Genomic DNA, 26,274 nt, shown 5'->3' on the forward strand with positions numbered 1-26,274 from the left:
GCACAGTTTCAGGGAGTGCAACAGGCACAGGTTCAGGGGGAGCAGCTCAAAAGTCTCATAAAGCATTGTTGGCATTCAGATGTTTTTGGTTGTTGGTTTCAGGAGAAGGAGCTCAGAAAAAAATTCTAGTTGCTGATCTAACAAGATGTTTATCAGATGCTGCTGATGTCTTTCCTAAGTCTTGGTCTAGATCTGTTGTCTCTATGTCATGTATCTCTCTTGTCTCTTTTATGGTGTCAAGGTCATGTAACGGCCTTTGTTGGTTTCCCCACTATGCCTGGGATGAATGATGAAATGTTCATGTATTATCATGGTTAGGTGGATGAGTCAATATTGATGTATCCCCACTTGTTGGGTGGATGAGTCATTTTTTTGTATATCCTCACTTAGTTGAGAAATGGATGTATGTATGAGTCTTTGGTGATAGGAAGGTCTTTTATGATGTATAGAGTCATGTTCTTCTTGAAGAACATCTTTTGCAGATCTTGCCTACAGTCAAGGGGAGCATGAACAGCACTTGGTGAGCAGGATGGATAGATTGGTACTCTTTGGCATTCACAAAGGGGGAGCACACTTGGAGATTTCAGCATGTACTCAGGGGGAGTATGGACAGCAGTATGGACAGCAGAAGGATTACCAAGGAAGAGAATATCTTGGTCCTCCCTTTGCCCTTGATGTCAAAGGGGGAGAGTGACTTGGTGTGGTGGTTGCCATCAAGTCCAAAGGGGGAGATTGTTGGCATTATGGTTCAAGTGTTGTCCTTGATGGCAACTCACTCAGTGGATGGTACAGGTGCTCAAAGGTTAGTACAGGTGATGGCAACTCAATCAGAAGACAGATCTCAGTACAGCATGGCAAGAAAGCTCATACACGCTCTTTCGTTAAGCCCAAGTCGCGTGTACACGCAAGTTAGATTCAGAAAAAGCGCGTGTATGTGGAAAGGTTCCTTTGGTTCATGGTGGTTAGACCTTGGAAGTTGTGCCTATGATTTCGGACCATTATGTCTCGACGGGCGTGTCGATCCCTAGTTTTAAAGTTGATGGTATTGTGTTACTATGGTTTTGGCTCTTGGTATTGAGAAAGGCCTAAGGCTATATAAGGAGAAGAAGATCATTAGGCAAAGATCATCTTTCGACAAGGCATGAATATCTAAGAGAGAAAGAGATCTGATATGCAGGTTCTGAGTTGGTTGATCTGAGCTAAGGAGAGATCTCATCGGTTGATGGAGAACTAGATCTAAGGAGAGATCGGGATCAAATGGTTTGAAATGAACTATCATGATATGGTTGATTATGCGTATTTCTAGATCTGCATATTGTCGCAATGTTACGTTCTGAGTCTAACTAATATCTGGTACAGCTGCAAATTGAGAAAGTTTATTTTTAGATCTGTATGCAGGTTGGTTTCGGTAAAAGCGCGTGTATACGCGGTTTCTGCTCATTAAAGTAGCGTATATCTTTTGAAGCTTGATTTGAGTTTACAGTGGGGTCTGACTGTTATTACAGAGTTCTGTAGTCTGCTCTGTGTTCTGGTAACTGGTGATTGACAGGGTTCAGTGGTTCAGTGATTCAAAGTTGGGTTGTTTTATGCTTCAATGATCTGTTGTGAAAATTGAATGAATTGTGGTCTTCAGATTGTAATGTTGTGCTTCAGGAATATCCAAGTCTGAAAATGTATGAAAAGTGATACCTGGAAGAAGGAAGATTGTAGGTCAGCACCTACGTACTAGTATCTTGGCTAGTACAAAAGAAAAAGGGGTTGGAGCTCCCTTCCAAGGAAGTTTGGAGAACGAGAGAAGGTTGAAGCCTTCTGCAGGTTGTAGCCTGCGTACTGGTATAAGGCTGCACCAGTACAAAAGATTGTAAACTGAAGTTTCATATTAAGAAAGATAGAGACAACTTGCAGCAGTATTATTTCCAACATTTGTCGCTATTAAGTTTTAACGAGTTTAACGACAAAGATAACATGGTCCTTTTCAATTTTAGAGAGCCTGAAAAGGAACGTAAAGGAAACTCCAAAATTCCTTTTTCTTCATCTAATCCCTTAAGTCCGAAAAAGTATAAAACAATACAGAAGGGATGAATTTTCGATACTTTTAACGAGCCGAACAAAACAAGCGCTCGATATTTTTGTGTAATAATCCCTCAGGTCCAAAAAGATTAAAATTTAGAGGAGGGATAGCACTTCCGGTCCCTTTAACGAGCTGGAGAGGCCAATGGCTCAGAAATATTTTCATATTTTACGAGTCAGTTGAAAAGAGCTTAAAGGAGACTCGTCTTTTGAGGAACGAGTGATAAAATTGGGTAGCAGCTGATTCTAGGTAAGGTTTGAAATGTTCCAATCATGGTAGTGTTACAAGGATGGCTAGTGAGATCACTCTTCGCAGTTGTTCCTCAAAAGGGGTAAACAATCAAATGGAGGTGAATGTCAGCCAATACAGAGTGGAGGTGATGATGAGAACATGACCAAGGCTTTTAAAGGCTGAAGTACTACATTCACGATGGTCATTTACCGGGAAATAGTTCATTTTTTAATGAGCTTAAATGAGGGGGGAAACATTTGCTCATGGCTTATGTTTATTTTTTAATGAGCTTGAACTATGCGTTAAAACTGCTCGATTAATCCAATCGTATAATAAGAATGTCCCATTTAAAAATGGCAATTTTTAGAGTTTTGCCCCACATCCTTTCTTTATGCAAGTTAGGAAATGACCAATCCAAAAAACAGATAAATGATCGCTCTTTGCTTGTATGCCAAAAGGCTTGCATGCCCCCAGGTATAAAATAAAGTTTCAAGGTTACCTTTTGTTCTTACCGACAAAACATTTTTTTTATCATGAAAGGTAATCCTCTTTCAAGTTACCAAAGATTGTTCTATTCACAGCACAAACAAAACATTTCTTCGGTGATGTCTATCGAAGTAGACAAAGGTGAGCGGTGCAGACGCCTCCACTCACATAACTTTGACAAGAGAATCTTGTTCCAGAATAACTCCCTCTTCCAATCACGGACGGGAGTACAGACCAGTCATATATCTCTCGCAGAAACGTATCCTATACCCGAAGTTTTCCTGCTGAAGCAGACTAGGGTGCATGCCCCCTGGGTTTCCGTCATGTCCCCCGAATCACTCGCGCTCATCAGGCGGACGAACTGGAGATTGATGAGACATTCCTTGTGTGAAAAGACCATTCAGGGATGGCATATGACTATTTTCTCTGTGTGATCTGGGAAATGAAAGCTGGTCTACGAGCTTGACCACTCTTCCTTCGTGCGGAAAACACATTACTCTAAAGTGTGAGGAGACAATCGCTCCCATGCAATAAATATAGTTTCATCCAAGGAGTAGATTATAATCCAGGGGTCCTTTAACTACCATTGCGTTCATTTGAATGGTTTTCCCCCTCAACGTTATGGGCACATTGGGAAGGATCCCTAACGATCGACTGGTTCCTTTGTCAAAGCCTGTTAGATTTCTCATCTCAAGCAAAAGCGATGGCGAACCAAGCGCTTTCCAAGCAGTCGAGGAAAGGATACTCACAGAAGCCCCTTCATCTATGATGGTACCAGCCATAACCATTCTATATACTTGAGCAATAATTCAGAATGGTACACTAGCTGGTAAACGGGGTCTGCCTAGTTGATTCCAGTCAAAGGAGACAACTAGGTTGCTTGGAGGTGGGACCGAATAGACGGCCGGGTACGACTCTGACGAACTTCCTTCCTGTGGTAAAGGAATGGGTAAATTGCCCCCATGTTCATTGGAGTCTGTGCTTACGAAAGTAATTTGGACGGTGTCATCCTTATTATCTTCTGTGACTGTATCATCTGAAGATGGAACCTCTGAAGGCAAGACCGGGTCAACTGCCACCTCGACCTTTTGACTTTCGTTTGGTATGGGTTCAGATGGTTTGTCTTCAATGATAGACGCTTCGGCCGACCACCTGGGCGGGTCAGCCAACTTTTCAACTAGTGACGGAATCGGCAAGAGTTTTTTATATCCAGGAGGAAGTCGTAATAGTAAGACCGGACGATTGTCCAAAACTCTTTTAGCCTTGTCTAAGAAGGGACAACGATGGACGGCGTGGTCGCCTTCGCACAGTTTACAAGGAAATCTATATTTTCCTTTTTGTCCTGGGGCTTCACTTTCACTAGTTGACGGTGTGCTTTCAACATGATCATCAGAGGTTGACGACACCGGGTTGTGCAAACGAGGAGACCAGTCCCTTAAGATCCGAGGGATGCAAGGACAATCTCTATGATAGTGGTCTCCTTTGCAAATGACACATGGCGATTTAGGCCTGGTCGGTGCAGTGTGTGGATTTTTGCTAGACAATGCTTGGTTGCCCCCTTTCACTTTTGGCTCCTTCTTCTTCTTCTCTTTCTTCTTCTTTTCCTTCTTCTTCTCAGGTACTTGATTTTTGGATTTACCAACCCCATCAAGCGAAGAAGAAGGAGGAGAAGAAGAATTGGAGGAAGTAGAAGGTTTGTGGGTAACTCTGGATTCGTCTAGTTGCTGACTCAATTGCTCAGGAATTGCGGTGTTCTGAACGACAGAGGTTGAGAAGAGCCATACGGGCAAGCCGATTGTCAATCTTGGAAGCGACAATGTGGCCATTTGGGGCGCACCAACATCTCCCCAAGAGGAGAAGGGACTAGGATTTCCTCCAAGGGGAATTCCTTGGTTGGTGGATTCCATTTTCTCAACCTAAGATCAACGTAGGAAAGGGTGATGATTATTCTGTTTAAAATAAATTTTAGACGCTTTGACACAACTTGTTTTTTCAATTTTTAAGAGTCGAGAAAAAACAAAAGATGACTCTAGTCACCTTCGATTTTTAATGAGCCTGAAGTGACAAGTGCTCAGATGGACCTTTTCCATTAAGGAGTCTGAAAAGGAACGAAAGGGACTGCTCTAGAAATCTAGGTAGAGGGATTACCAAACCAATCACAAAACTGTAGAATACTTTTTACGGTACGGCAGTCAATCTTCCCGAATGCTGTGTTCAGTGCATTGCGATCGATATGGCGGCAGACACGGCTTCCTATGGATAAAGGATTAAGCGTATTGTGGTCTCCCAAAATATACTCGATGGTACGTGGGAGCACAAGTCTGTACTGGCAATTATCTTCTCAAAGTGGAGGAATCACCCAACCATCAGTGAGAACAACAGTTACCAGGCTTTACGACGCCGGAATACGTCTCTAGCCTAGACTTCTAAATGTTGTGCGTTAGGTTCCAAAGCGTTGTTAGATTCATTGAATTTATTTTATAGTTGATCTTGTTTATGAAGTTTTCCTTTTAGGTTCACCGCGAGATGTAGATGTATAATTCCTAAAATGCAATCTAAGATGATAAACAACCTTTTATCTTCTTTGTGCAATGAAAATCCTAGCTACTAAGGAAAGAGAGACAATATTCTTTCACAAAGAGCAAAGAGCACACTCTAAATGCACTGTCCTAAATCAAACCAATCAAACAGTCTAAATGCAAATGCACATGCATGTATTTGTTTTCGGCTTTCTTAGTATGTGAATGGAAAAAGAAAGCTAATGCACAAATCTGAATTACTTTTCAAGTGACAATTACCAACAAGTTTCTTTTTGAAATAAAAAATGGAGACAATCACAACACTTTACAATTTGGAAATGAATACTTGCTTTCTACACTAGAAAAATTACAAATTCAGACCAAATACAATAGTAACAGGATAATCGACTATCTACAGCAACCAAACTCTTTCCTATGGCTGAAAATGACACTTGCGACGCTTTCAAATCAAAGGACGATAGTACGATTAAGTTACTTTTGCAAAGGAGAACTGAAAATGACTCAACAAATACACAAAAACATTTACAGTTCTTTTGTACAAAGGAGGCGGAATAACAGCAAGGAAAATTGGTTTCAAACAGAGATATACTGATCGCAGGCAGCAAAATTCATGAATAGAACTGGAAAGAATGAATCATAGAAACCAAAACTGAACAATGCCTAGTCTGATCAGCGCACCTGTAACACAGGGAATTTGAAATGCAGCGCACCTACTACACTCGGGAAGTGCGCTGAATTTCAGATTCACAGAACAGTACCTGCACTGGGCTAGAGACGAGACTTTGCTTGGGTTCCGGGTCACAGTTTGCAGTTCAGTTCATGGGTTTTGGCCGAGAAAACGATAATCAGTAATGCAACAATCAGGGGTAGATCTAAGGAGGATCTAAGAGCTACCACAAGGGGCAATCAGAAAATTTGTAAATCAGTTGTTTAATTTATAAACAAATCCTGGAGATTGACTAAAGTGGAATTTATCTACTTTGCATTTGCATAGCAAATGCAGTTCGAAAGCTACCTGGCTTGACTTTAGGCTCCATCTGTAAGTTTATAAAATAGACAACAAGGAAGATAAACAAACAAACTAATTCGTCCCCAGTGGAATCGCCATTTTGTTACATGGAAAAGTGTCTACACAGAACTGCTTATCCCACTAAGGTGTGATAACTACCTTAGAAACAAACAAAGTAAAGCTACTTTCATTTTTCCTTTATGAAGTATAGATGAGAGAAGAACAAAGAAGACCAACCTCTATCTTGCGCTAATCTCCTAGTTCGATTCCTCTCTTTCTTGATAGTCTTTCGCTACTTGTTCCCTTGCACACCCAGCTTCACAAAGTACCTGTAAGATCACATTAGCATAGCACTATATAAGAACATGGATCTATAATCATAAACAATCTAGGATCAGATGTAAATTGACCATACAAATGCATAAAACGTAAATTACACAAGAGTATGGAGGAAAACTTGAATAGCTTTTATTGATAAACAAGAAAGAGCCAAGGGAGTTACAACCAGTTGTTCTGACCCAGCATCATCCTCTCAGCAAGGAAGCCCCTCTTCACCTCATACAAAGCTTAGATCACCCAACAATCTGATGTTGTCTCAAGAAACCAACAGCAATTCCTTACAATATGCAAAATTCCAGCCTCTAGATCTCTGGGATGAGGGATCCATATATAGATATCTGTAAGGGAGATGAGTCAGCTTGTGACTTGATTAGTGTCTTCCCTCTGATAGTTCTTGCTTGCACTTGGAGATTGATGACCTCTTACTCATCCTTGGTCGAATTCAGAGAGGCAAGTGTCACAGGAGAAGTTTCTGGAAGTTTCCATGCCTCTCCATCTCGCGGAATGACACTGCCATTTGTCACTTCTCGCCCATCGCACCACATAGAAGGGCTTTTTGAAATGCAACGCACCCACACATTGTATTTAGGTGAGATGCAACGCACTTTGCCTATGGAACAGCTGAAATGATCCTGTTTTGACCAGCGCTGAGCAGTTTTTCATGGAGAACTTCTGGGAGAAGCTGTAATCAGTTGACCTTGTTCCTTTAGGGGTTAGAACAACACTTTTAGCGACTTAGGAGCCCTTGGTTTATGGACATTTCATGCTTGGGGTTGTAGTGCCCAAAATTTTCTATAACACCATGGGTAGGCCGACATTACATTCAAAACTAGAGCGGACAACCCTATGACTCTAACATACATTTCGCGCCCGCAATTCGTCGAGATTTACAACAATATCAACTCAAAACTTGGGCTTTTAGCCCCAAAACATGCCATGGGGGGATTCCATGCCCAACAATAGGCCTGGACTCTATGCAAGACTATGCCCAAAACTGACTTAAAGATATATACAATAAAAACTGACGACAAACCCTAGACTTGTGATGGACCAAGTTCTAAGTAGAACAACATAGAGCATTCTATCAACTATGACAAGAAAAGTAACATAAACTTACAACATCATATAGATTTAGCAGACTCTGTGTAGCATCAAGAATATGTAGCGTCAAATGCATAGTATCAAGAATAGGACATCCAAAATGTGGTATCAAAACTAACTATGATAGATAGAGACATAGAGATATAGTTGATACCCTGTATATACTTATGTTGTCCTGCAAAAAAATATGTCAGAGATGATACTCAAAATTCAAATATAAACACTAATCATACATACCTTGTTATAGGATACTTACCCTTGACTGTTGATGTGTGGTCCTGACTGCAATGATCCTTGAATGCATGTTTTTTCATACCTTCTAGGATATCTATATTGAATCTATTATATCTATGTAATTTCGAATCTCCAGGGTCTAAAATGTTGTCCTGTAGTATCCCTTTGAGTCCTCTTTCCAACCCCATAGGTTGGATCAAGATTGGATTCTTCAAGAAATAGTTACGCCCAATCTCCCATGATGATCTGATTATAGACTTGTTCAGTAGAGCGAATTTTTACGACGTGCCACATGTTGCTATTGCAACCTTCGACTCTAAAATGATACCCAACAAACTATAGCCTTTCCTTTAGCTATCGCTATTTATGAAATTTGAATCCAATGCTTAGAGAGAAAGTTATTACAATTTTCCCAATATCACCTATTTGACATGGAATTTGGGAGCTTGCAAAAACCCTAACTTACTTAGATCATATCTCCGAAAATAGTGCGAACTAAGATCTACAATTCCTTCGTGAGGTTCATCAAAATTTTGGCAATGGATTTTAACTTTAGAAGCTTTGCAGAAAAAGCATTATAGTGAAAATTCCATGATTGCCTGTTTGAATCCACAAAATCCCTATTAGAGGAGGATATGAGGGTCACTATTTATATGAATTCTTGAGTTGAGAGGGCCCTCAACAAGTGAGCATTGGAGGTATTTTAGGGAAAAGAACAAATTATTAATTATTTACCATTCAATGACCACAACCAATTATGACTAACATGCCACAACCCCATAGGGTTTTAGCCCACTAACTGGGGTTACTAACTCCAAACATAAATATCTCTCAAACCATTAAGAATTACATGGTGTGCCATATATCAACGGAAACATCTCAACGAGTAGAGTCTATCTAAAAGATCCTTGACTTAGAATAGAGTAAATTGTCAAGTAAAAATTCCCATTCAATATCAGGGTAGCCTCTGGTACTTCTTGGGTTGACATCAACGACAACCATTGATCAACACTATCTATATTTCATTAATAAGAAATCCAAGATGAGAATATAATGCTTGTTCTCACAAGAATAATCCCTACACAACTCAGCTGAAAAGCTAGCTCAAGCCAAATCCTTAGCCTATTCTACCGATATCCAAGCCCCTATTTCCTTGCATTGTTTCTTTGAGAATTAACCCATATTTAATGTGGGAAATCCTTCCTCAAAACTGTGCAGTCCATTAGGTCCTCTTCTTGATTGCATGCATGATATTTATAGCGCAGTAAATCATACAATTGATAGTACATTGTCCTTGCACTCTAGTCTCAACTAGTCTTTCTCAGAACTGACATGCATGAGTTTCTGATGAGTGAATCTTCAGTTAACTAGAGTAGCATGTGTGGATGCACCAGTGCACTAACTCACTACTAATCCTCTACTAGTTCAGCAAACAGTTAGAACTAGTTTAACTATCTATAACTTAGTAAAATGAGTTATCTAATTACAACTCAATCTAGACTTATACTAGACCCTTAAAATTTAGGGAGAACATTTACATGAATTCCAAAATACTTCCAACTCAAAATTCCTAAGTTAACTAAGTCAACTTAACTTAATTAACTATTACAAGTTTATATGAGAAAAGAATTACAATTTTAATTCACAATTTAATTCAAGGACAAATTAAATTGGAATTTCTAGATTCTATTTTTAACATTTCTTGTTGCTACTTTCAACGCACTCATCCATAATAGCTCTACGTATGAGGGATTTTAGTGTATCAAATCCTAGATTATATTTTCCCTCTTAACATTATATACAAATCTATCTACCAAATCCTTTGGGATCTCATATTCTTTTTTAGCCATTTGAAATATTTCCTCTTTAAGATCATGATGTATACAATAGTATTTATAGTTTTCTAAAAAAATATTCTCATATCATCCCATGATATTATTGAGTTGGTACCTAGACCCATAAACCATTTAATGGTTCCATCTTTTAGTATCAGGGGAAACAATTTTAACTTTTGAGCATCAAGTAATCATACGATATACATAATACTTCAAATTAAAAGAGAAGAAATTTCGAGTCTTATATTCTCGTATCGTGGAAGTTAGGAAGTACTAATGGTGATATTTTTTCATATTAACATTAGTGTCAGTATTTTGAATGAGGAATCCATAAGAATCTTCTCCATAGTCATCATCTCCTTCATTTCCCCTTCCTATACCTCCACCTTTATTGATTCTTCCACCATTGGGAGGGGGCCTTCTTCCTCCTTTACCACCTCTAGGTGGTGGTCATTCTCCTCATCATCCTCCTCCTATTACTATTTCATGTTCATTTGGAGGAAATATTTCATCTTCACCTTCTACCAATGAATCTTCTGAACTGAGGTAATAAAGTCCTTCAATTGTATTTTCCTCTTCTAGTTCTTCTATTAATTGTTCTCCATACAATGTTTCTTCTTCTTCTTATTTTTCAGTAAGTAATTCTAATTATTGTCCAAAGAGTTGTTCCCCTATTGAATAACGAAAAATGGTTGCTTCAGTTGGAGATATAGGTTCCTCTCCTACTACTTTGTTGTACTATGTAACAACCCCCCCATTTATGGATAAAAATAGCTAGGTTAGACATATAAATTGGGGCCCTTTTTAAATTTTTAGTCTTAGGATAATAAAACCTAACTCTAAGAAATTACCTTGAAAAATATTTCAAAAAAACCCAATGATGAGATCCTTATCGCAAATCACAAATCACACTTTTCCATGTGACTATCATAAAATACCTTTAAGAATCTGTGATGCGTGATCAAACCTCCTGCTGCCATATCCTGATTACAAGCACCTTGTCATTTTGCAAATCGCACTTCACAGACTTTGCAACTAATTTGGCTATGCCATTACAATGCCCATTAACGATTTGCGAAATGAAATATTGCGACAACCGCAATTGCATTTTGCCTTATAGTAAGCACAATGATATATTATATCCATTTGAATATTGCAATATGTGAATAAGAGCGGTAAGTGTGTGAAATAATTGCGTTTTAAATACAAAAGCAAACGAATTGTCAGGATAATAAATATTTAGCGGCTCGAGGAGAGCTAATAATTTTCCAAGTTATGGGTAGTTAACATTGAGTATCTCATTAAACCTTTCTCATGATCCAAGGTCATTTCAGAAATACTTTCAATCTTAATTGCCTGATATTGTCTACGTTGATATATCTTGTCCATTTCAGGCAAGCTACAAAAGACATGTCGTTGAGGAAGGTGATGCAGAAACAAAAGAAGCATAGCATTGCAGAATCTGAGTTTACAGAGATGGCTCCCATGTTCTCTGATACAGTCTACAGCTCTGATGGAGGAGCAACAACTTGGAAGGTCATTTACAATAGGCTTGAGCACGAACGTCCCAAGATTACTGTTAGAGGAGAAACAACTAACTCAACAAGATCTTCAAGGCTTCAATTCAAGGACACTGCCTGTTCTTTCCTACATAGGATATGAGTGAGGGCTAAAATCCTCCCATACATGAATATGATCAGGTGGGTGGTCAAAAACCTCACCATTGAAGATAGGAAATTCATGAATTCAAGAAACAAACTCATGGGATCATTCAGAGCATAAGACATGAAGAAAATTTATCATATATGTGATCCTCAGGATATATATGATATGACATACATGGCCAGCTTTGCAAAGAAGAAACCAAACTACTTCAAGTTGATTCAAGGCTGGAGAGTATTAGACAACAAATTAAAATTTGACAAATCAGGTATGTATGCTATAGCCTCTTTGGAAAACCCTTATAACTATGCAGTTGCTATGTTATGTAGACTATATGGGTTTCCAAATAATTCTAAGTTTTCCATAGAATGTATTCCTCTGATTGATGCCTGAGTTAACTCCCATATCATGAATTGGACCACCATCCTATCTGATAACCTAGCCACCACCATTACCGAGTATCAATAGAAGAGAGCCTCCTCTCTAGAGAACCTTCCCCCCTTATATTTTTGTGCCTACATTATGGACGCCATTTGTTTCTGTACTGCATTTCTGACCATGCATTGGAAATGGACTTTTCAAGACACCTACCCTATCCACCTCAGTCATAAGAAAATATGGGAATCCCATTATATACCCCCTTTCTATAAGATATGTCATTCTGTTTTTTTGCCCCTGCATCAAATAATTTTCAATAAGAAATCCCCTAGGTTTTCTAAAGAAGCCACAACAGACCTTCTAGTTGTCGGCAAATATTTTATTGAAGAATGGTTCACCTACATTAGGGTTTTTGGTAGCACAGCCGACCCACATGTCCTTCCTTTATATGCTTCTAATAAATTGTTAGAAATGGAAATCGCCTACCACACCGTAGGAAAAGGCCTAGCTAAAGTCCTCAAAGAAAACAAGAAGTTATTATGGCCCTCTTTTCCTGTCAAGTGCGGTTCTTTTGCTTTAGAAAATTTTAATCATGCTATTAAGGAGTCAACAAACATGGAAGCCCTCAAGCTTCACACATTGCGAAAAAGGCAATTCAATCCAGACATGGTAGCACATAATATCACTACTTAGGTAAAGCTCAAGCCATACAACCATGAGGATAATGATTTTGAAGACATGTTACAGTCGGCCAAGTCCTTCGAACAAGTGTTCAAATGGGATAAAGCGAACCTAAGTCCTGAAAATTTTGAAAGATTTCGGGAATTCAGAAATGAAAGGCTTGCAGTAATCCCACTACACTTGTTGAAAATTGAAGATAATCCTATACCAAGTGTGACTGTTAATAGTGAAGGAGGTAGTTCTCGCACAATATCTTAGGTGAATACTGAGAAAACACCCGATGCGAGGAAGTCCTTTAAAAATCACCTTTAAAAAATTGTGATGCGCGATCAAACCTCCCGCTGTGATATCATGATTATAAGCACCTTGTCATTTCACAAATCATACTTCACAGACTTTGCAAGTAATTAAGCTATGCCATTACAATACCCATTAATGATTTGCAAGGCTTGCAGTAATCCCACTACACTTGTTGAAAATTCAAGATAATCCTACACCAAGTGTGACTGTTAATAGTGAAGGACCTAGTTCTCGCACAATATCTTAGGTGAATACTGAGAAAACACTAGATATGAGGAAGTCCTTTAAAAATCTGCGATGCGTGATCAAACCTCCCGTTGTGATATCCTGATTATAAGCACCTTGTCATTTCGCAAATCACACTTCACAGACTTTGCAAGTAATTAAGCTATGCCATTACAATGCCCATTAACGATTTGCGAAATGAAATATTGCGACAACCACAATCGCATTTTGCCTTATAGTAAGCACACTGCTATATTGTATCCATTTGAAGATTGCGATATGCGAATAAGAGCGGTAAGCGTGTGAAATAATTGTGTTTTAAATACAAAAGTGAATGAATTATCAGGATAATAAATATTTAGCAGCTCAAGGAGAGCTAATCATTTTCCAAGTTATGGGTAGTTAACATTGAGTATCTCATTAAACCTTTCTCACGATCCAAGGTCATTTCAGAAATGCTTTCAATCTTAATTGCCTGATATTGTTTGCGTTGATATATCTTGTCCATTTCAGGCAAGCTACAAAAGACATGTCTTTGAGGAAGGTGATGCAGAAACAGAAGAAGCAGAGCATTGTAGAATCTGAGTTTGCAGAGATGGATCCCATATTCTCTGATACATTTTGCAGCTCTGATGGAGGAGCAATAGCTTGGGAGGTCATTTACAATAGGCTTGAGGACGAGTGTCCCAAGATTACTGTCAGAAGAGAAACAACTGACTCAACAAGACCTTCGGGGCTTCAATTCAAGGATGCTACCTATTCTTTCCTACATAGGATATGAGCGAGGGCTAAAATCCTCCCATACATGGATATGATCAAGTGGGTGGTCAAAAACCTCAGCATTGAAGATAGGTAATTCAGGAATTCAAGAAACAAACTCATGGGATCATTTAGAGCAGAAGACATGAAGAAAATGTATCATACATCTGATCCTTAAGATATATATGATAAGACATACATGGCCAGCTTCACAAAGAAGAACCCAGACCCCTTCAAGTTGATTCAGTGTTAGAGAGTATTAGACAACAAATTCAAATTTTACAAATCGGGTATGTATGCTATAACCTCTTTGGAAAACCATTATAGCTATGCAACTGCTATGTTATGTAGACTATATGGGTTGCCCAATAATTCTAAGTTTTCCATAGAATGGATTCCTCTAATTAATGCTTGCGTTAACTCCCACATCATGAATTGGGCCACAATCATATCTGATAACCTAGCCACCATCATTATCGAGTATCGACAGAAGAGAACCTCCTCTCCAGAGAGCCTTCCCCCCTTCTATTTTTGTGCCTACATTATGGATGACATTTGTTTCTATACTGCATTTCTGACCATGGGTTAGAAATGGACCTTTCAGGACCCCTACCGTATCCACCTCAGTCATAAGAAAATATGGGAATCCCATTATATACCCCATTTCTATAAGATATGTCATTATGTTGTTTTGCCCCTGCATCAAATAATTTTCAATAAGAAACCCCCTAGGTTTTCCCAAGAAGCTGCAACAGACCTTCTAGCTATCGGAAAATATTTTATTGAAGAATGGTTCACCTGCATTAGGGTTTTTTGTAGCACAGCTGACTCACATGCCATTCCTTTATATGTTTCTGATAAATTGTTAGCAAGGGAAATCGCCTACCAAACCGTAGGAAAAGGCCTAACTAAAGTCCTCAAAGAAAACAAGAAGTTATTATGGCCCTCTTTTCTTGTCAAGTGCAGTTCTTTTTCTTTAGAAAATTTTAATCATGCTATTAAGTAGTCAAAAAACATGGAAGCCCTCAGGATTCACACATTGACAAAAATTCAATTCGATCCAAATAAGGTAGCACATAAAATCACTACTGCGGTAAAGCTCAAGCCATACAACCATTAGGATAATGATTTTGAAGACCTGTTACAGTCAGCCAAGTCCTTCAAACAAGCATTCGAATGGGCTAAAGTGAACCTGAGTCCTAAAAATTTTGAAAGATTTCAAGAATTGAGAAATGAAAGGCTCGTAGTAATCCCATTACACTTGTTGAAAATTGAAGATAAGCCTACACCAAGTGTGACTATTAACAGTGAAGGACCTAGTTCTGGCACAGTGTCTTAGGTGAATACTAAGAAAACACTAGATATAGGGAAGTCCCAAGAGACAAATAATACAACAGATTCCAATAGGAAGTCAGCTAAAAATAGGTTCTGAGAACCCCACCTAAAGAAATCAGTTCAGAGGTCAAAGGTAGCAGTTTGGAGCAGGAGTGGGATTAGTTTAATCAGAAACTACAAGACACTCCCAAAATGACAGATACCTAAGAGACAATGGAGTGTCAAAGTCCTATACATATTCAAGAGAATATAGAGTCCAAGTCTATGGATGAGAAAACCAAACCCATTGATGAGCAGTGAAAGCCTATGGATGAACAGGTGACAACATCCTAGCAGACTGAGATTATCCCTTCTCTACCCACATCAGAGATCATCTTGAAAGTGATCGAAATCCCTCCACTTGATGTGTTCTATAGCCCACTCCAAAAGGCGGTAGTAAGGAGATAGAGAAAAAGGAAACGGGTAGAAACACCCGAGCTCCCACTTGGAAATGAGCCAATGGACATAGTTTGGAGGGAAATTCCTTTCAACCTAGCTGAGAACTTGACTAGATTGTCATAGTTCATGGGAGCATATGAAATGACCATTATGGAAAAATCCACTGAAGTCTCTACTTTGTCGAGAGAAAAGGAGGAGAGGATTGCACAACTCTAGCAGCAGCTCGAAAAAGAGAAAGCAAATATGAACAAGTGAGTAGCTTGCCCAATTGGAACAGAGCATGGAGGTCCTGAAAATAAGCCACAAAGTTGATATATCGGCTAAAGGCACGCAACTCCAAGAATTGTAGCAAGCCATGGAAAGATATAAGGACGTTCCCACTACTGAGGAGTTCATTAAAGAAGCTTTGGAACTGAATTCCCTCCTATTGAAACAGCAGGAGAATTTCTTCCAGAAGATGTCACACATTACTCCTTATCTGATAGAATCGACCAGCTAACAGATAACGCAATCAACCAGAGAACCGAGTTTACTGATCTCAACACTAGAATCTCAGAGTTCATCAAATGGCAGGAAACAAAAGATGAAAGGAAGGCCAATCTACCTGAAATCGAGGAAACACACAAAGACATTCTTTTCACAGATTGGGACACAAGAATCAAGCAAGTTGAGCTAGCAGTGGCAAGGGAAGTTGGGGTATCGAAGAATATAATCAAGGTAGTGAACCACACTCTATTTTTCACCAACCTGCTAAAGGAAGGTAGCCTAAAAGAAATTCCCGATTTGGGTGCTTTGCATAAAAGCTGGCAGGAAAAGGTGGAGACTCAAAGGGAGGCAATCGAAAAATTTACCAAGACCAACTGGGAGTCGTACTGGCAATACCTCATAAAACCACATAGCCAGTTCATGACACTTAACTGCTCACTTCATTCGACTCAGAAGATGTTTCCACCTCTCACCGATGCGATTTTCACAAGACAGCTCAAGACACATTTTGGGGCACCTACTAAACTCAAACCAATGACTGATATTTGCGATTTGAAGGACAAGCTAGCAGAAAACAAGTAATCATCTTAGTTCTACTCATCAGGCCACTGTTTATTTTTAAAGTTAGTTAACTAGTTGGGAGGAAGGTTGTTTGAAACCTCCTCAAATTTTGTATAATCTATTTTTGCGCATTAGTTAGAATAGTATTTATACCCTTCTCATGCATTTAGAGAAGGGTCTATAATTTTACAAAAAACATTTGAAAAGAATTCACTTTTGTAATTTTGTGAACACAATGGTGGAATTATGGAACATGATCTTTTCTTTTAGATATCATACTACTTTCCTTTATTGATGCACTATTATGTTCTTGGGAGATAATTTGATTTGAAGAAAGGACTTGATTTGTGTCATTCGTTAAATGAGAAGAATTTCATACATATGGTACTATTATATTGTATGATTGTTCATGTTTTCTTTAATTAGTGACAACACTTTACTTTCATGAATTGTGTGTGAGATTTATTTTTTTCTGCTAAGCATTAATTGCACTATTGGATGATGCCTAGTTGAAATTGTTAATTTTCATATATATAATTCATCATATATGCAATATGTTTTATAAATTTTTTTTGCTAAGTATTTAGTCAAAGAAATTATATTATATGTTATCATCTATGTTTATGCATGATTAATCTTTATTATCACATGTTAAGCAAATCTCTATGTAGATCGCGTACCACACAGAAATACCTGGGTTTATATTAGAATAAGTTAGTTAGAATATTTGCATGATAAAATAGGTCATTTGGATTATCATTATTCTATTTGAAAATTCTCATGAAACACCCACTCTCATATTAAAACCCACACTGGGAAACTAGTCCCATTATCCTCAGTCGGACCCACCATTTTAAATGGAAAAGAAGTTGTCTTAAGGTGTGGACTGGGTGGTTATCTCCCATGTTGTCACAGTGATTTTCGAGGCTTCAACATTTTAGCATTAGAAGGAGGGCCATCCGACTATGAATGGAATATAAACCTAAAGATCAATCGAAAAACATTCATAAGAGTCAAAACCCCTCCACAACTTCTACACCTTCTAGATCTCGTTTAAAATCTCTTGATTAAAAATCCAAAGTTATAGAAAAATCTCCCTCATCTCTTGAAGTAGTAAGAAAACCAACTTCTTAAGACTACACTCTCGAGTCTCCCGAAGTTCATTCTTTGATACAGAAATTGGAACAGATATCCATTTCTACTGAGAAGCCACAGAGGCCTAAAGTTTCTGATGAAAGTGTTACTTCCTTATTACAACAAACTGGTGTATTAACTAGATTGCAAAGTGAAAGGCTTGGAGTAACCCCTTTTGAGTTCCCCATCCCTCCACGATGTAGGAAAGTTACCTCACCAAGATCTGAATCGTATACCAGTGAGATCACATCACCTTTCCATCCATTCACTTCCCCATTCACTTCTAATCAATCCACAACTTCTCAGTTATCCACTTCTTTAATTAGTACTCCCACTAGTAGTACTAACCTAGTAGTAATTTTTTCGCCATCTATACCTACTTCTCGACCAAACATCCCATCTTCTTAGTCTCCAACTCAAGTTATGGCCAATCAACCCACTCAAACTTGGACAAATCTTGGTGTTGGTCTGGTTGCAAATCCAAATGCACTCCCAGCAAACCCAAAAAAATGGATACCCAAGTACAATCCTGACAATGGTCTTCCAACCGAAGAACATATAAATTACTTCATGTTTGCCATGAATCTTAATGGAGTTGCACATGAAGATGTTGTAATTAGACTGTTCCCTTATAACTTCTAAGGATCTGCTGGATCTTGGTATTTTTCCCTTCCAGAAGGATCAACTAGGAACTGGGATACTTTTCAAGAAGTATTTCTTGCAAAATTTGGTGATGACAGGACCATAGCATCCTTGATCAATGATATTTCTAATTTAAAAGCTAACTTAGATGAAAGGATCAAAGACTTCAACTACAAATTTAACAAGTTGCTAAAGAAACTTCCAGCTACCTCAAAGCCTGCTGTAGATGTACCAATAGAATGGTACATATCATCTCTTCCCTCTAATATTGGAATTTTCATAGATATAGCCAATAAGGCTACCCTTGTATAAGACATGTAAGAATCCCTGTCTGTAGAAAGAAGGATTATAGCTTTAGAAAAAAGATCAAAAATAGATGAGAGGAAGTCAAAGAAAGTAACGTTTAAGGATGATTCTAAAAATAAAGTTTCAAAGGACCCTTTCGATCTTGAAGGCCTACAGAAAGTATTAAAGACATTGTCTAATGAAATGGTTGAAATCAAGAAGTAGGTCATAGAATCCTCTGCTCCCAAGAAACCTTTTTTCTTGTTTAAAAGGATTCCTTATTCTGCATCACAACCCTAGAACACCATTTCAAATGTTGATTTTGATCAAGAACAGAAGAAGACTCACTAGCCGAAGAGGAAGTCGAAATGGAAGAATAAGTTGAATTAAATGGAATGTGGGACTTCATCCTCCCAAATGAAAAAGAGGGACAAGCTATGCCAGTAACTATGAGGAGAAAAAACTCTCTTGACACGGCTATCACAAATCAGAAACAAAAAATTGCTACTCCTGTAAAGGAGAAAACAGTAACAAAAAAGTCTAAGACTAGTCAGATGGACCCTATTCCACTAGATTCTCCAAATGCTTCCAAAACATTGGTAGTTTCAGATACAGTGGAATACAACATAGTCAAAGATATGAAAAACACTAGAGCAAACATTTCTTTACATAAACTCACTAAACTCAAGCAACAAAAGAAAATTTTGTTAAGAGAATTAAAAGCAATCCTTGTATCCCCTTTGCCATCTGCTGTAGTTACTCAAGTTGCCTATGACATGGGAAAACCTCCATCATCTTCCAACAAAGTAGATCCTTCAGATTTAGTCCTAATCAGTGATAGATCTATTTCTAATATTCCTCCATTTATGTTCACTTATGAAATTTTCAACATGAATGTTCATAACTGTCTTATTGATTCAGGAGCCTCTTCAAATATTATGCCAAGAGCCATGTGCACCAAATTGAGTATTACACCTCAAAATTCTGTGGTACACATAGTTCAATTAGACAAGAAAAAAGTAGAGGTATTCATAGAAATAGCATCAGTATCAACTGGGCTTTCCTCTAATCCAAAAGTTTCACAAATAATTGATATTTTAGTGGCTGATATCCCTGAATTTTATGGTTTAATCCTAAGTAGGGATTGGTATGAAAAGTTGCATCGTTACTTCGCAACTGATTAGTCTCACATGTGGTTGCCACATAATGGTAAACCAAACCAAATTAGGGTAGACCAAGAAAAGTTCATGAAATATATTGTCACTAACCTTGAGGGAATGAATGAACCTATTGCCTTCACCAATAACATCATTGGAAATTACTCAGCTGAGTCATTTTTGGGATCCTTTAATGCTTAGAGGTCTCGCTTCCCAGATAATGTCGTAGTGTCTCAAATAGAAATATTTTCACAAACATATGCTTCCAAGTGTGTAAATTTAGTAGATAAAATTTCAGATAATTCTTTGTTCTGGACTCTCTATTTTGATGGCTCCAAATTTGAAGATGGTGCAGGTGCAATATGCATTTTGATAATTCTACGAGGAGAGAAAACCATGTTAGCCTGCAGACTTGAATTTCAGTGTACCAATAATGTCGTTGAATATGAATCATTGATCCTAGGTCTGTACAAAGCCATTGGCCTTAACGTCAAATATATGCAAGTCTATGGTGATTATGAAATAATTGTGAAGTAGGTAAGAAATACAATTCATTGTGTCGCTGGGCACCTTAAACAGTATCTATCATTAGCCTAGAATCTAACTTCTCACTTCTCTAATTTTAACATTTCTTCAGTTCCTAGACTGCAAAACGCAAGTGCTGACTTCTTTGCTAATGTGGCATCCAAGCTTATACCCATAGAAGAGTTCAATCCAAACAGAGTTTCAATAGAGTTAATCTTTAGGCCATCTATTACTGATAATGTAACAAATTGGAGAGTATTCAATAACGATGTGGATTTAGTTAATTTCCTTACATCAGAAGGGTCCTATGAGGAATACATCATAGATGAACAAGAGCATGATCTCAAAATACAAAATGACCAGAATCAAAACCCAATGCCGAAGTCTATAGTTAAGATGGAAGATCTCGATGATCTAAAGGATAGATTCAAGAAAGTTACTAACTCCAAAACTCAAAGTTCGACTTTGAGATTTGAAGAAGTAAACTTAGGGTCAACCTCAAAACCTCAAAATGTCAACCTAGGTCTTGGCCTATCATCAGAAGAATGAGTATCATTCATCAGGTTATTGAAAACATACAAAGGTGTCTTTTCTTGGGATTATGAAGATCTAAAGATCTATGATACCTATGTAATTCAACATACCATACCTATGACTTCGAATGAAAATCCAGTGTAACAGAAGCTTCAAAAAATTCACCCAAACCTTGAAAGTCAAATCAAATTTGAACAAAACAAGCTTCTGAACGCCAAAATAATCTTCCCTGTTAGACACTCTAAATGGGTATCGAATATGGTGTCTGTAAGGAAAAAGAATGGTGATATTAGGATTTGTATTGATTTTAGGAACCTGAATAAAGCTTGCCAAAAAGATAACTTTCCTTTGCCTACCATGGAATAGATATTGCAATCAGTTGTAGGTTCCAAATTAATGTCATTTCTAGATGGATTCTCAGGATATAATCAAATTCTTGTGCACCCAGATGACAGATTAAAGACAACATTCAGAACGAAGTAGGGAACATATGCCTATTAGAAGATGCCTTTTGGACTCATTAGCGCAGGTGCTACATTTCAACGTGCTATGGATATTTCTTTTAAAGGTCTGATTAATAAATTAGTTGTTATTTACTTAGATGACATCACAATATTTTCTAAGGATAGGAACAATCATTTAAGTGACCTGAAGCATATTTTTGAAAGATGCAGGAAATATGGCATTTCCTTAAATCCCAAAAAATCTTATTTTTCTTTACCGGAAGGCAAACTCCTTGGGTTTATAGTATCCAAGAAAGGGATTTACATTGATCCCAATAGAGTCCAAGAGATCGAAAATATTGCTCTCCCACATAACAAAAAGACCATGCAATCATTCCTAGGCCAAAATAATTTTGTAAAAATATTTGTCCTAGACTTTTGACAAATTGTCCTACACCTTCAAACAATGATATGAAAAAAGTAGTTTTCAAATGGGGCAAACATGAAAGGGAGTCATTCGAGTTGGTTAAGAAATCCATTATTAATGCTCCTTCATTGACAACTCCTGACTTTCTCAAACCTTTTGCATTATATACTTTTTCATTTGATACATCTTATGCAATAGTTCTAACACGAGTAAATGATGAAAATATTGAAGCACCTATCTCCTTTTTCAGATCTAACTTGCAAGGTGCCGAGTTAAATTATTCAATTGTCGAGAAACAAGAATTTGCTATTTTAAAAACCTTGAAAAATTTCAAACCTTTTCTTCTTAAAGCCAATACAAAGATAATAGTATCCTACCCCGTAGTAAGGCAATTATTAATCCAAAGAGAAGTAGGGGAGAAAATAGCCAATTGGGTTACTACACTTCAAGAATATGATGTGGAAATCCGAACAGCTAAAATTTTTAGGGGTCAAGGTTTTTGTAGGATGTTAACAAGAGCTTCCCAGTTATCAACAGAAGAAGATCAAGGTAATGAAGTACAAATATCAGAGGTAATCCTCAATGACACACAATCATAATATGTTGATTTGAAATTTTACTTAAAGAACAGATATGCTCCTATGCACCTTAATTACAAAACAAAGAGTTTTTTAAGGTTGAAATCAAATCAGTATCAATTAGTCGATGATGTATTGTTTAGGCAAAATTATGATTCAGTATTACGAAGATGCTTGGAGAAACCTGAAGCTGAAAAGGTCATGCAGGAAGTACATGATGGACCAGCTAGAGGACGTTTTAGAGGAAATACCACAGCTCACAAAATCTTGTATGCAAAATATTATTGGCCAACGATATTTAAAGATGCACATGAATATGCAAGAAAGTGTAAAACTTGTCAAACTACAGTCAAAAGAGAAAGGAAGGCAAAATTCTCATTGCAACTATTAAACATACAAGAACCATTTGAAAAATGGGGATTAGACATAATTGGTGAGATTGTTCCTAACTCTTTCAAACTACAGAGATTCATTCTTACAGCTACAAATTATTTTACAAAATGGGTAGAATCTATCCCCTTAAGGATAGCCAATACAAAAAGCATTACGGACTTCAATGACCAGTACATTATTATCGGGTTTGGTTTACCCTGATCTTTAATGTTTGACAATGCATCTTACTTTTCTGGGAATGAAATGTTAGAATTTTCTCTAAAGCGAGGTTTTAAACTAAAATATTCAGTCAACTATTATCCACAAGGTAATGGACTAGTATAATCAACAAACAAAAACCTCATCAAAATTATCAAAAGGACTATTAACTAAAATCATAAGAATTGGCACAAAGCATTGACATTTGCTCTATGGGAAAACAAAATCACACAGAAGGCATGTATCGGTTCTTCCCCTTTTGCTTTGGTTTATGGAAAAGAAGTTGTTCTTCCCACAAACATAGCAATCCCATCTCTTGCCCTAGTGCAATTCATCGATGAAAACCCTTCTTCTTCTCTCCAAGCTAGATAGTTTCAGATTCTTAAGCTTGAAGAAGAATGATAAAAGGCCAAAGCAACCCACTTTTGTCATCAAAAATTAGTCAAAGCCTCTTTTGATACAACCTCTGCCAGTCAAAAAATTTTGAAGTAGGGGATTTGGTTTTGAAATGGGACAAAGCACACGAGGAAAAAGATAAACATACCAAATTTCAAAGACTATGGCTTGGACCTTTTCAAATTATTGAGAAAATTTGACAATCAACATTTCTTTTACAAGACTTATTAGGTAAGAAGGATTCTTTTCCTGTTAATGGGAAAATCTTGAAAAAATACTTTTCTTAGAAGACATGCTCTTCCAATTTTGTATCATATCGCCTTTCAAATTCTTAGGAAAGCAAAGTTTAAGTAGTATTTACTTTTGGTTTTTCAAAATAAAATCTTTGATAATATTTCTGATTTTTCACTTCTATAAGGAAGTAAAAGTTAAAAGAAATAATAGAACATTTGAGTACCAAAGAAAATCTCATCTCTTTGAAAAACTTGATCTTGCTAAAAACATTTATTCTATGAACAAACTCTTATATTTTAGAGTATGAATGTTTTGTTATTAGCCAAGAAAAGAATCTTTAACCTAGTAAGGACTTTCTGCAGATCAATATCTTGAAACTCTATCATTATCATCCAAAACTCTCAAAAGATCCAATGATTCACCCCATTGATAAAATTTTCCTTTTTTCAGAGTGTGATTATAAAATATACAAAACCTAGAAGATAAAAAGTCTCATTGCGAGCTTGTTTACCATGGTCATAGGGAAATAATTAAATTGATATTACCAATACTGCATATCAAAACAGGGTAATAGCTGATGATCTCACCGATCAGAAGACAAGGGGTCTCATCAAGAGCCAGGTTGTTCAGTTTAGTTACAAGTAGTGAATGGAATTGTCATTATTAGGTTACCAAGCCTAGATGATGTCTTTTAAGAAACCTCAAAGAAAATATTATATTAAAAAAGGAAAAAGGGACAAGATCCAAGTGATATTCAAAGAAAGTGAATATCATTTCGAAATTTTAAAATTGCTTCAGATGGGATAATGAATCATTGTTGGCTAAAAGATAACCCTGTCGAGGCTATGAACGTCTGCTGACAACAAAGGTTCTATCTGTGATAAATGAGTAAATATCAAAAACTAATCTGTAGAAAACACCTTCTATATCACTTTAACTCTTATTATTGACTGATGCAAACATTTGTATCTATATCATTACAAGAGTAAAGTAGTTGAATAAATAGATTATGTAAGTGATAACGATTCTAGAGAAATGTTGTTTACTTTTATAACTCATGTTATTATTATTCCTATAACCCTAATTACTTTGAAAATTTTAGAAATTTTAGAAAACTACCCAGAGATAGTTGGTTCTCCCAACTGAATTGCCAATTGTTGTACTATGTAACAACCCCCCCATTTATGGATAAAATAGCTAGGTTAGAGATATAAATGGGGACCCGTTTTAAATTTTTAGTCTTAGGATAATAAAACCTAACTCTAAGAAATTACCTTGAAAAATATTTCAAAAAAAACCCAAGGATGAGATCCTTATCGCAAATAAAAAATCACACTTTTCCATGTGACTATCATAAAATACCTTTAAAAATATGTGATGCGCGATCAAACCTCCTGCTGCTATATCCTGATTACAAGCACCTTGTAATTTTGCAAATCACACTTCACAGACTTTGCAAGTAATTTGTCTATGCCATTATAATGCCCATTAAATATTTGCGAAATGAAATATTGCGACAATCGCAATTGCATTTTTCCTTATAGTAAGCACAATGATATATTGTATCCATTTGAAAATTGCAATATGTGAATAAGAGCGGTAAGCATGTGAAATAATTTCGTTTTAAATACAAAAGCAAACGAATCGTCAGGATAATAAATATTTCGAGGCTCGAGGAGAGCTAATCATTTTCCAAGTTATGGGTAGTTAACATTGAGTATCTCATTAAACCTTTCTCATGATCCAAGTTCATTTCAGAAATGCTTTCAATCTTAATTGCCTGATATTGTCTACGCTGATATGTCTTGTCCATTTCAGGAAAGCTACAAAAGACATGTCATTGAGGAAGGTGATGCAGAAACAAAAGAAGCAGAGCGTTGCAGAATCTAAGTTTATAGAGATGGCTCCCATATTCTTTGATATAGTCTACAGCTCTGATGGAGAAGCAACAACTTGGGAGGTCATTTACAATAGGCTTGAGGACGAGTGTCCCAAGATTACTGTTAGAAGAGAAACAACTAACTCAACAAGATCTTCGTGGCTTCAATTCAAGGACACTGCCTGTTCTTTCCTACATAGGATATGAGTGAGGGCTAAAATCCTCCCATACATGGATATGATTAGGTGGGTGGTCAAAAAGTTCACCATTGAAGATAGGAAATTCAAGAATTCAAGAAACAAATTCATGGGATCATTCAGGGAAGAAGACATGAAGAAAATTTATCACACTGTGATCCTCATGATATATATGATATGACATACATGGCCAGCTTTGCAAAGAAGAAACCAGACCCCTTCAAGTTGATTCAGGGCTAGAGAGTATTAGACAACAAATTCAAATTTGACAAATTGGGTATGTATGCTATAGCCTCTTTGGAAAACCCTTATAACTATGTAGTTGCTATGTTATGTAGACTATATGGGTTTCCCAATAATTCTAAGTTTTCCATAGAATGGATTCCTCTGATTGATGCCTGCGTTAACTCCCACATCATGAATTGGACCACCATCCTATCTGATAACCTAGCCACCACCATTATCGAGTATCGATAGAAGAGAGACTCCTCTCTAGAGAACCTTCACCCCTTATATTTTTGTGCCTACATTATGGACGCCATTTATTTTGGTACTGCATTTCTGACCATGGGTTGGAAATG

The 26,274-nt window shown here is 37.2% G+C and overlaps 1 long non-coding RNA gene across 1 annotated transcript in view; it reads right to left on the reverse strand.

Annotated features, from left to right (window-relative positions):
* Positions 1-26,274, reverse strand: part of LOC149222534 (uncharacterized) — a 386,945-nt gene that overhangs the window by 131,706 nt on the left and 228,965 nt on the right. Inside the window, exon 2 of the long non-coding RNA XR_016248900.1 lies at positions 6,575-6,666. This is a non-coding gene — a long non-coding RNA (uncharacterized LOC149222534). The remainder of the gene's footprint in view (positions 1-6,574; positions 6,667-26,274) is intronic.

This window comes from Pinus tabuliformis, chromosome Q (genome assembly GCF_031772625.1).
Source record: "Pinus tabuliformis cultivar Carrire ecotype Pingquan chromosome Q, CPIR1, whole genome shotgun sequence".
In the NCBI taxonomy this organism is placed as follows: Eukaryota; Viridiplantae; Streptophyta; class Pinopsida; order Pinales; family Pinaceae; genus Pinus; species Pinus tabuliformis.